At 38.5% G+C, this 9,080-nt stretch overlaps 1 pseudogene; it reads right to left on the reverse strand.

Annotated features, from left to right (window-relative positions):
* Positions 1–5,278: 5,278 nt before the first annotated feature.
* LOC145219805 (uncharacterized) lies at positions 5,279–8,090 on the reverse strand (annotated as a pseudogene).
* Between the last annotated feature and the right edge of the window lie 990 nt (positions 8,091–9,080).

A 9,080-nucleotide genomic window follows, 5' to 3' on the forward strand; every position in this document is an offset into this window, starting at 1 on the left:
AGCAAACATACCCTTAGATAATCAAGAATGGAAGGTTTTTGTTCCCAATGATTCAATGAAGCAAGAAAATTCTTTTGATTGTGGATTGATTGTATGTTTGAATGCATACATGTTGTGCACAGGGGAAAAAAAGTTGTACAAAACAAATCGATCCGCCACCCTAAGAAAGTGGATAGAACGACACCTTCTGTCTTTTAAATCCCAAAACGTCGACAAACATGCTGATGTGTGTACCAAGCTTTCAACGTCCGACAAACCCCTTCCTAACACAGCAGTGTTTGGAGAATTTTCTGTTTTATATCAACCGCCAACTGGATGGAAATCTACATTGCATTTTTTGACTGGGGCGGTTTTTAAGTTATTTGTTGAGGATTGGTCTCAATGTGCTGCAACAAACTGCAACAAACCTCTTAGCGACAAAATGATTTTCTGTGAGGATGTTTGCCGAAGGTGGTACCACACAGTATGTGTAAGGGAAAACGACAAAACCCTTCCTTCGAAGTACATTTGTCGTTCTTGTGAAACAAAGAACATTAAGAGGCATATTTTGAATGGAGATTGTAATCAATATCTTGCGGATGTTGTCAATGGAACACAATCGTCTTTAAGGTTTGCACACGTTTATCTGCTTAAAATGTTCTTTCTTTATTTACCTCCTTTTTGGTTTGTTAGAATGAATAGTTTCTGGGCTCGATGGCCAAAACGATCACTGAGGTGCACTTTCAAACCTCTTTCATACGAGCCTGTATTTTTCGGTAACGAAAAAGACCTCAAAGAAGTATGTGACTACCTGTCCAAACTCGCAAAAACTCTCATAAAGTAAGAATTGGCAATTTATTGCGTAATTTACTGTTAATTAGATTACTTTCATTGCAGAAACTTTGAAGATGAACCTAATCATAAGAAAACAATGGACTTGGTGTTTTTTGTGCTGCTGTCAGAGGCGGCAATTATTTCTATTTCGGTCATCCACAATGTTGACTTTAGGACAGCAGAAAGGGTAAGTACAAATATTTTCAGTTATAAAATAAATTCACCAAAATTATCTCATACCATTGTGCTTAGATGTTTCGAAAGAGGAATGGAACAACCGCAGCAAGTGAATACTTTTAAGCAAAAGGAGTATATATCGTTGATGAGCGCAGCAAGGATTAATATTCGTTGATCGTGTGTTGAGTTGGTTTGTCATTTTTTTCGCTTTCGCTATTACTTGTTATACCGTATATACCGTATCATCTGCAAACGTATGGGATAAAGTCATCAAATAATCACGCAAACCGTTACTATGCCATACAAGCTCGCAACAGGCCTCCTCTGACATCTCGTTTTGTTTAAGTATACAAAAATATTACGATGTCCGGTTTCCAACAAAATGCAGTCGTGGTCAGTACATTCCAACGCATAAATGTACCTTTTGTAAATAAAAGTCAGTTAAGGGTTCAGAGGTCTGACAAACGATGAATGGTTAACGAGAAATAAACCTTTGATTAGCCATTTTACGTTTCAATGAGATTTGCATCAAACGAAAGATATTTTAAATACCTTTCAGATGATGTATAGTTGGTTAATAAAATAGAGCTTTGAGTGGAGTTGTAAAGGTTGAAAGGGTGATGAGGAAGACTTTTGTGAATTGATCCCACTCTTGCATCCTTTTAACATCTTTGCTCGTGCATGAGACTTACACCAAACGAAAGATATTTTGAATACCTTTCAGATGCTGTATAGTTTGTTAATAAAAATTCAGGTTTGAATGGTGTTTTGGAAGATGAAATGGTGATGAGGAAGATTTTTGTGGATTGATCCCACTCTTGCACCCTTTTAACATCTTTGCTCGTACATGAGACTTACATCAAACGAGAGATATTTTAAATACCTTTCAGGTGATGTATAGTTTGTTAATAAAAATAGAGGTTTAAATGGTGTTTTGGAAGATGAAATGGTGATGAGGAAGACTTTTGTGAATTGATCCCACTCTTACACCCTCTTAACATCTATGCTCGTACATGAGACTTACATCAAACGAAAGATATTTTAAATACCTTTCAGATGATGTCTAGTTTGTTAATAAAAATAGAGGTTTAAATGGTATTTTGGAAGATGAAATGGTGATGAGGAAGACTTTTGTGAATTGATCCCACTCTTACACCCTCTTAACATCTTTGCACGTAGATAAGACATACATCAAACGAAAGATATTTTAAAAAACTTTCAGATGATGTATATTTTGATGATAGAAATGGAGGTATAGGTGGTTTTTTCTAAGTCGGATCATTGATGAGAAGGATTTTTTTTTAGTTTTCCTGCGTGTTTGCTGTCTTAACATCTTTGCTCGTGTATGAAACTTACACCAAATGAAAGATATTTTAAATACCTTTAAGTTGACGTGTAGTTTGTTTTCTAACAAAGAGTTTGATAGGATTTACAAGGGGTTAATGGGTGTAAAATTCATCATGCTCCCATTCCTGTTCCGGGAGGATGGGGACTTGGGATTTTTTTTAACTGATGGTTTTAAGGTATTTTTAAACGAAAATCATGTTTTTACGTTTAAATAATGATTTTTTTGTTTTAAAAAATAGCACATATCCTCAGCGCTACAAGGCGCCACTGGTCCAAGTTTTTCGCTGGTCTGGTCTGGTCTACCTTTTACCCATTGCCATCTAATTGGTTCACAGAGAAACATAGAAATTTGCTTTATATCTTGGGTATGTAGTATCTATGGATAAACCGATTGCATTTTTGAAATCAGGGCACTATAGAATTATTCAAAATCAGTTAAAACATTACATACACCAGAAAAAAATATTTTTTTGTTACCCAGTGTAATTAATCCCTGGGTATTTTTGTACTTTATATGTTATAATATAAACGGTTGTTCACTACAAGCAAACAAAGTGAGCAAGACTAAATTTTGTAAAGAATGTATTATCTAATTCCAGTGATGGGGAGACTTGACTTGACTCGAGTCTCAGTTGTGAAAAGACCCGACTTGACTCGGACTCGGACTTGTTATTTCACCAACAAAACTGAAATTTCTTATGATGGATAACCTGTTCAGTTGGCTTTAACCAAACAACAGCAGCAATTTACTGTGCGATGCGAAGTTATTTTTGCTTTATTTTAACGTAACGAAGTCGCTGCTACATGCACAAACTTTCTTACGCTGGCATTAAGCGTTGTACTTATTGCTTGGTTTAGTGTAATCGAATGAAGTACATGTCAAGACCAAGTATTTGCTTTTAAGCGCTTTTATTACTGAACAAACGCTCTAGTGCAGTGGTTCTCAACTGATGGTCCATGGAACACTAGTGGTCCATGATGACTTTTTGGCTGGTCCACAAGACATCCACTAAATTCGGTAATAAACTAGAGATGATTGCATTTTACATATTGAAGAAGTATCGAAACGTTAGCTGTTAATAATTGTATCTCACTTCTTGAAAATAGGTTTTAAAGATTTATGTTTCAAGCCCAAATTGTTGTTTCGTATGCGAACTTCAACCTTCCTCAAAAATGAAAGGTCCACGATATTATTTTTACTGGGCCGGTGGTCCATGGCCTGAAATGAGTTGAGAACCACTGCTCTAGCGCATGTAGTAAAATATGAATTTTTGGTTTTCAAAAACTGATTTGAACAGATTGACATTCTGGTCCAGGCTGTTTAATGAGTGTCAATTAACGCGTTTCATTAAAGTTGAACCTACTCAAGAAAGGGCAAAGAGGGGGCACTCCCTCCTACAATATATACATACTGTTTTTGTCTATGTGCACATAATTATTTGATATGGCAAGTAGTGTGTTAAAATTTGAAACCTTTGCAAAATTTTCTGCCGGAGTCCTAGTATATACCTGGTAAAATTATGTTATATTTAACTGTTGTAATCTGTGAATACACATTCGGACAAACCGCGACAGAGCGAAAATTGGCACACATCAGCACCGTCACAATTGGTTCACGTACATTCGTACAACCATATACGCAGGCCTGTTTTCAATATTGAATCTGTTTCATGTACAAATTGCTCATTTTTATTTTGTTCTTGCTACACTTCGTGACTGTGAGTTTTCCATAGACATGCATTTTTTTTCATTCTTCTGTATTACAAAACAATTTTTAAACGGCATTATGCAAATTATTAATTATCTATGAAACTTCTGTACATCACTTTATTTTTTAAGATTTACTAAAAATTGGGTTCAAGCTGCTGCTTGCAACAAAGCATTCATTTTGTTTCGCACTTAAGGTAACGGGTAGGAAACACATTTAGATGAAGGAATACGTACATTTTGAATTGTCTAAATTTTTCCAATGGTCCTTACCATTCAAACAACATTTGCGACCATCGTGATGTAATTTTACGGCTTCTTCCTCTACCCAATTTGCGGAAAGTTTAGAAATTAACTACTATGCGCTGCGCTATAAATCGGTGGGTGATATATTAAGGTTTTATTTCTGACAGATGGAACAATCAGAATGAGAAATTGTGAGCGCTTCCGTAAGTAAAAACGTTTTAGCAAAAGGAAAATTTGAACACGCAAAATCCCAACACCCAGAACAAGATTATCGAATGGAAAAAAGATGTCAAACTTGTAACTTAAAACAAACTTTTAGTAAGCACACCAACTAAAACTTGTTTTATAGCCTAATTTTTGAAAACTGTTCGTAATACTATTATCGATAGTTATACCAGGTTGTTTTTGTGAAGCGTTTCTAGCGCTCTGAAATAACCGTTTGTCGAACATGTCGTTTTGCCGATGTTTGGGTTTCGACCCAAACTTTTAATAAATTTAACAAAAACCTAACGTTTTGATCACATGAAATTTTCGCCCAAACTTTAATATCCCCAATTTGAAATATCATAAACTTACTAATTGTTGTAAGTCAAAAAAGACAAGCAACGTTATCTGCAAAATATTTGATATTTTGTTTCAGCTTAGGCAAATTTGTTTTGTAAAGTTCACTTGCATCAACAACACAAGGTTCGGTGGAAAACATTAGATTCGGCTTAGTTTGGCCGAATGTTCGGTTTCAGCCCAAACCTTTTAAAGAAGGTTTGGTGTAGTACTATTTTATACGACACTTAACCACAAGGGACAGTTTGTATCTATCACATTTACATTGCTGCCATAGCCCTACATTTTTTAAACCTTTTACGGCGGGTTCGGTGCATCACTACTTTGAAGCTGTTTCAAAATGATTAGATTTAGAGGACAAAACATAACCCTATCATAATGTTTATGTTTATTGGGCCAAGAAAATTCAGTGTGAAAAACCACTAAATCTGTCGCTATGTTTTATTTGTTTTATCAAAACAAATGCATTTCGCTATAAAAAGCATCATCAGTGTCTAAAAACAAAATAAAAAGCGGGATAAAAGCAAAAAATGCAAAAAACACACACCACCAGACCAACCGCAAAAAGCCTTCCCTCTGTCTTACAGGACTGCAAATGCAGACCGGCAGGTATGGCGTTGATAAAACACACGAAAAAAGGCGAGGAAAAGATAAGGGCGCAAAACGAAAAAACAAACACGATTGCAACAACAAAGCGATTGCAGTTAACGAACTGCCGGAAGGACCATCGCTTGAACATTTATTGTGGCGCCGGTTAAAATTAGCCATTTGTTTTCACAAATATCCAATTTTTCTGTCCGCGGTTCCTCCACAAAAACCACATTATAACAGAGCGCAATATCTAACTTTTTTTGAAAAAGTTGGAAATGTTTATTGTGGTAGTGCTGAAGAAGGGCCGCGCGGTCACCCCCTACACTTAAGTCGGACGTCCGCCAAACAGACCGATGTGAATTCCATCGGGTCGAAAACTTATTTTTTGTTTGGCCGACGTATTGTTCTTCACACACCAAACACGTGGCAACATATATTCCGTAGTTACGACACGAAAGTCGCTGACGTAAGTGAAACAGTCTTTGCTGTGACCGCAAGTCAGTCACCGGAAAAACCATTGATTTGGATTTGCCGTGGTGACCGCACAGGGCGCATTTGCCACAAGGGTAAGATCCTGTTTTATGGTCTTCTGTTTCGTGCGCTAATACTTTGTAGCGCATCAAGGCAGCGCCGATGGTCAAGGGTCGCTTGTAGACTACACATGCTGATGGCTTCAACTGCCTTTCCCGGTCGGTCAGTCGTAGAATGTTGGTGAAGGAAGTAGCCCAAACAATTCTTTTTTCGTTCCTTAGTCTGGAAGTTGGGGGGGCAAAACGTTCCTTCCATTGGGCTGCTGCAGTAATTATGGCGGAATAAACTTTAAACGGAAAACAGGAGCGCCGACATTTTGCCTCCAGGTCGCAGAGGCTGGACCTATATAGGTCATGCATTTCATTAAGTCGACGGAGGCGTATGCACTCCCCAAACACGATGCCTCTAAAAATCCATGGTGGATGGTGGGACGTGCCGTTGAGGAATAATCTCCCTTTTGCCGTCGGTTTTACATAGTTGGTGGTGTAAAAACCACATCGCGCAGTCTTGTCTATGATGTGCAGTACATCAAGAAACTCCAAGCATGCGCCATCTTGGATAGTGGAGATTAGAGTTCCCTCTCGAGAAATTCTCGTCGAGAAATTCTCGAGAAATCTCGAAAAAATCGAGTCTCGATTCTCGAGAAATAAATAAAAATTTCTCGAGAAAAATCACGTCACGTATCTTAAACAAAAAGTAAATGCGACACCTCTTATTACGTGTATTTTTCGTTTCAACTCGCCTCTAGAGCGGACTGGGCACATAACTTTCTTATTTTGCTTCCGAAACAGCGATTTTTAACGTGCGTTGCCGCTAAACTTTCACCTTTCCCAGGCAGTAGTCACGCCTGGTTGCGTAAGATCTATAACAGTCGCTTCGTTTTTGGCTGATTTGCTAGCGAATCACTACTTGCGATCGCTACTAGAAGCGAAAAAACGTACAATCGGAATTTTTTTTGTTTGTTTTTGTTACAAAATCGGCTTAAATAAAAATTTCGAGACTCTCGAGATTCTCGAGAAATGGATTTTTAATTTCTCGTTTCTCGAGAAACGAAAAAGTCGAGAAATAGAGGAACCCTAGTGGAGATGCGGCGAAAGGTTATTTCGAGATTGTTTAGAGCAAACCTATCCCGAATGGCGCGTTCCACGGCCAACGTGCGGGTCTTCCCATATGACAACCATACTATGTCGTCAATATATCGGCGAAATAATTCTGTTTCACCCACAGCACCCACTTCTTGTTTAATAATGTAATGCGCTGTAATGTTTGCCACTGAAACAGAGTGGTTGTCTCCTGTGACAATTCCTTCTGACTGCTGAAAAAATGCTTGTTGGTACTGAGTTATCACATTTTCTAGGCAGTACATCACAAGCTGCATCAGCGATTGGCAAGCGTTTTCAGATAGCGTTGATTGGGTAGTGGTAGCGTCCAGCAAAGCTTCTGCGACAATATCGCGGCGCAGATTTGCATACATTTTTGTGACGTCTGCTGTAACCAAGAAAAGAGGTCGATTAGAACACATTTGTGAATCATGCGCCCTTTTCCACTGATCCAATTGCATGAGGTAATCTCGGGTGTCACGGCAATATTCATCGACGGAAGACCGACAGTATGCCACACTAATGGGCTGGAGTACGAGTTCTAGAAATGCCGTTACCCGTGATGTCGTGATGTTTCCAGCGGATTGAAGCAGTCTGATTGGGATGTCGGCAGCGTCGATAGATGAAAGCAAGGCCGGTTGTAGTTTATGCGTCTTCAATAACGGGTAGGCATATGCTGTGTTGTTGTTGCAAAACACTTTCGACAAACAACCGTGCGTGTGGTGATAGCGGTTGTTTTGAAATTTTATTCCTACCGTACCATAGAGAAGCTTTTCAGTTATTGCGCCTTCAGCATGGAGGACCATCATATATTTGTCACACGTTTTGCGGACTTTATCCAGGTGTTGCCCAAGTCTCTCAGGTGTCATGTCAAGCTCGACAAACTGTGCAAGTTCTCGCTTCATGATCTTGTCATAATCAGAATAGTTGATGATAATAATTTTGCCATCCTTGTCTGAACGGCAGATAACGATTTTTTTTATCACGAACCATTGTGTAAAGTTTGTGAAGGCTTTTTCGTCAGTGTCTAAAAACAAAATAAAAAGCGGGATAAAAGTTTTTAGACACTGATGATGCTTTTTATAGCGAAATGCATTTGTTTTGATAAAACAAATAAAACATAGCGACAGATTTAGTGGTTTTTCACACTGAATTTTCTTCATCTGATTTTAATGACCCTGAATCGTCGCGGTCGTTTTACTTGAAAGGAGATTTCAATAATAAGAAAAGAATTACTACGTTACGACCAGATGTTTGGAATCCCATCACCAAGTAAAACCAGCATAAACAGCTGCAAAAGAGGGATATATTTGGAAGCAAAACTTCGTTTTCTTAGAAGATGCAACAGCATGCACATTTTGCTCCCCTCCAACCACAGAAAAGGAATTGATTTAGACCTATTGCTAATACAGCAATTTCGCAAGTTGAAAATGCAAATACGTAAAATGGAGAATGACTTAGACAACATCCACAGACAAGCCCACTTCTCCAAATACGCACATAATCTTAAAAATCACAAAAGGGCTGTTGCAAGAAACTTTATCCGGAAAATCAACTGGCTCTACGAAAAGCAACGTCCACAGCGAGCGAGTGTTCCCCTCTACTTTCCTGGAAGTTCCAGTAGGCACAAAAAGAACAGACGTGACACCCAAAGGTACAGGAAAAGAAAAGCGTACAAACTAAGAGAAACCATTGTGCAACAGGCCTCACAAGTCATTCTTAATAAATCGGCGTTTAACCTGGATGACAATGACAAAATTCTTCTTATGAAGGGTCCAAATTTCGTCGCGACGCCAAATTGGGCAACAGCAGTAGAGACGAACGAATGGCTAAACACTCAAGCACATATCAGGAGAATGGAATGGGCACACGTGTTTGAAAATAGTGAAGCAGAGTATGTTGCATTACCACGTAAGCTGACAGTCCCACGACACTCGAGACCAGATAAGAGCCAGCTAGATGATGTCACCATTGCGTACGTGGAAGGTGTCATGGCAAAAATGCGCA

This window comes from Phallusia mammillata, chromosome 3 (genome assembly GCF_965637545.1).
Source record: "Phallusia mammillata chromosome 3, kaPhaMamm4.hap1.1, whole genome shotgun sequence".
NCBI lineage: Eukaryota > Metazoa > Chordata > Ascidiacea > Phlebobranchia > Ascidiidae > Phallusia > Phallusia mammillata.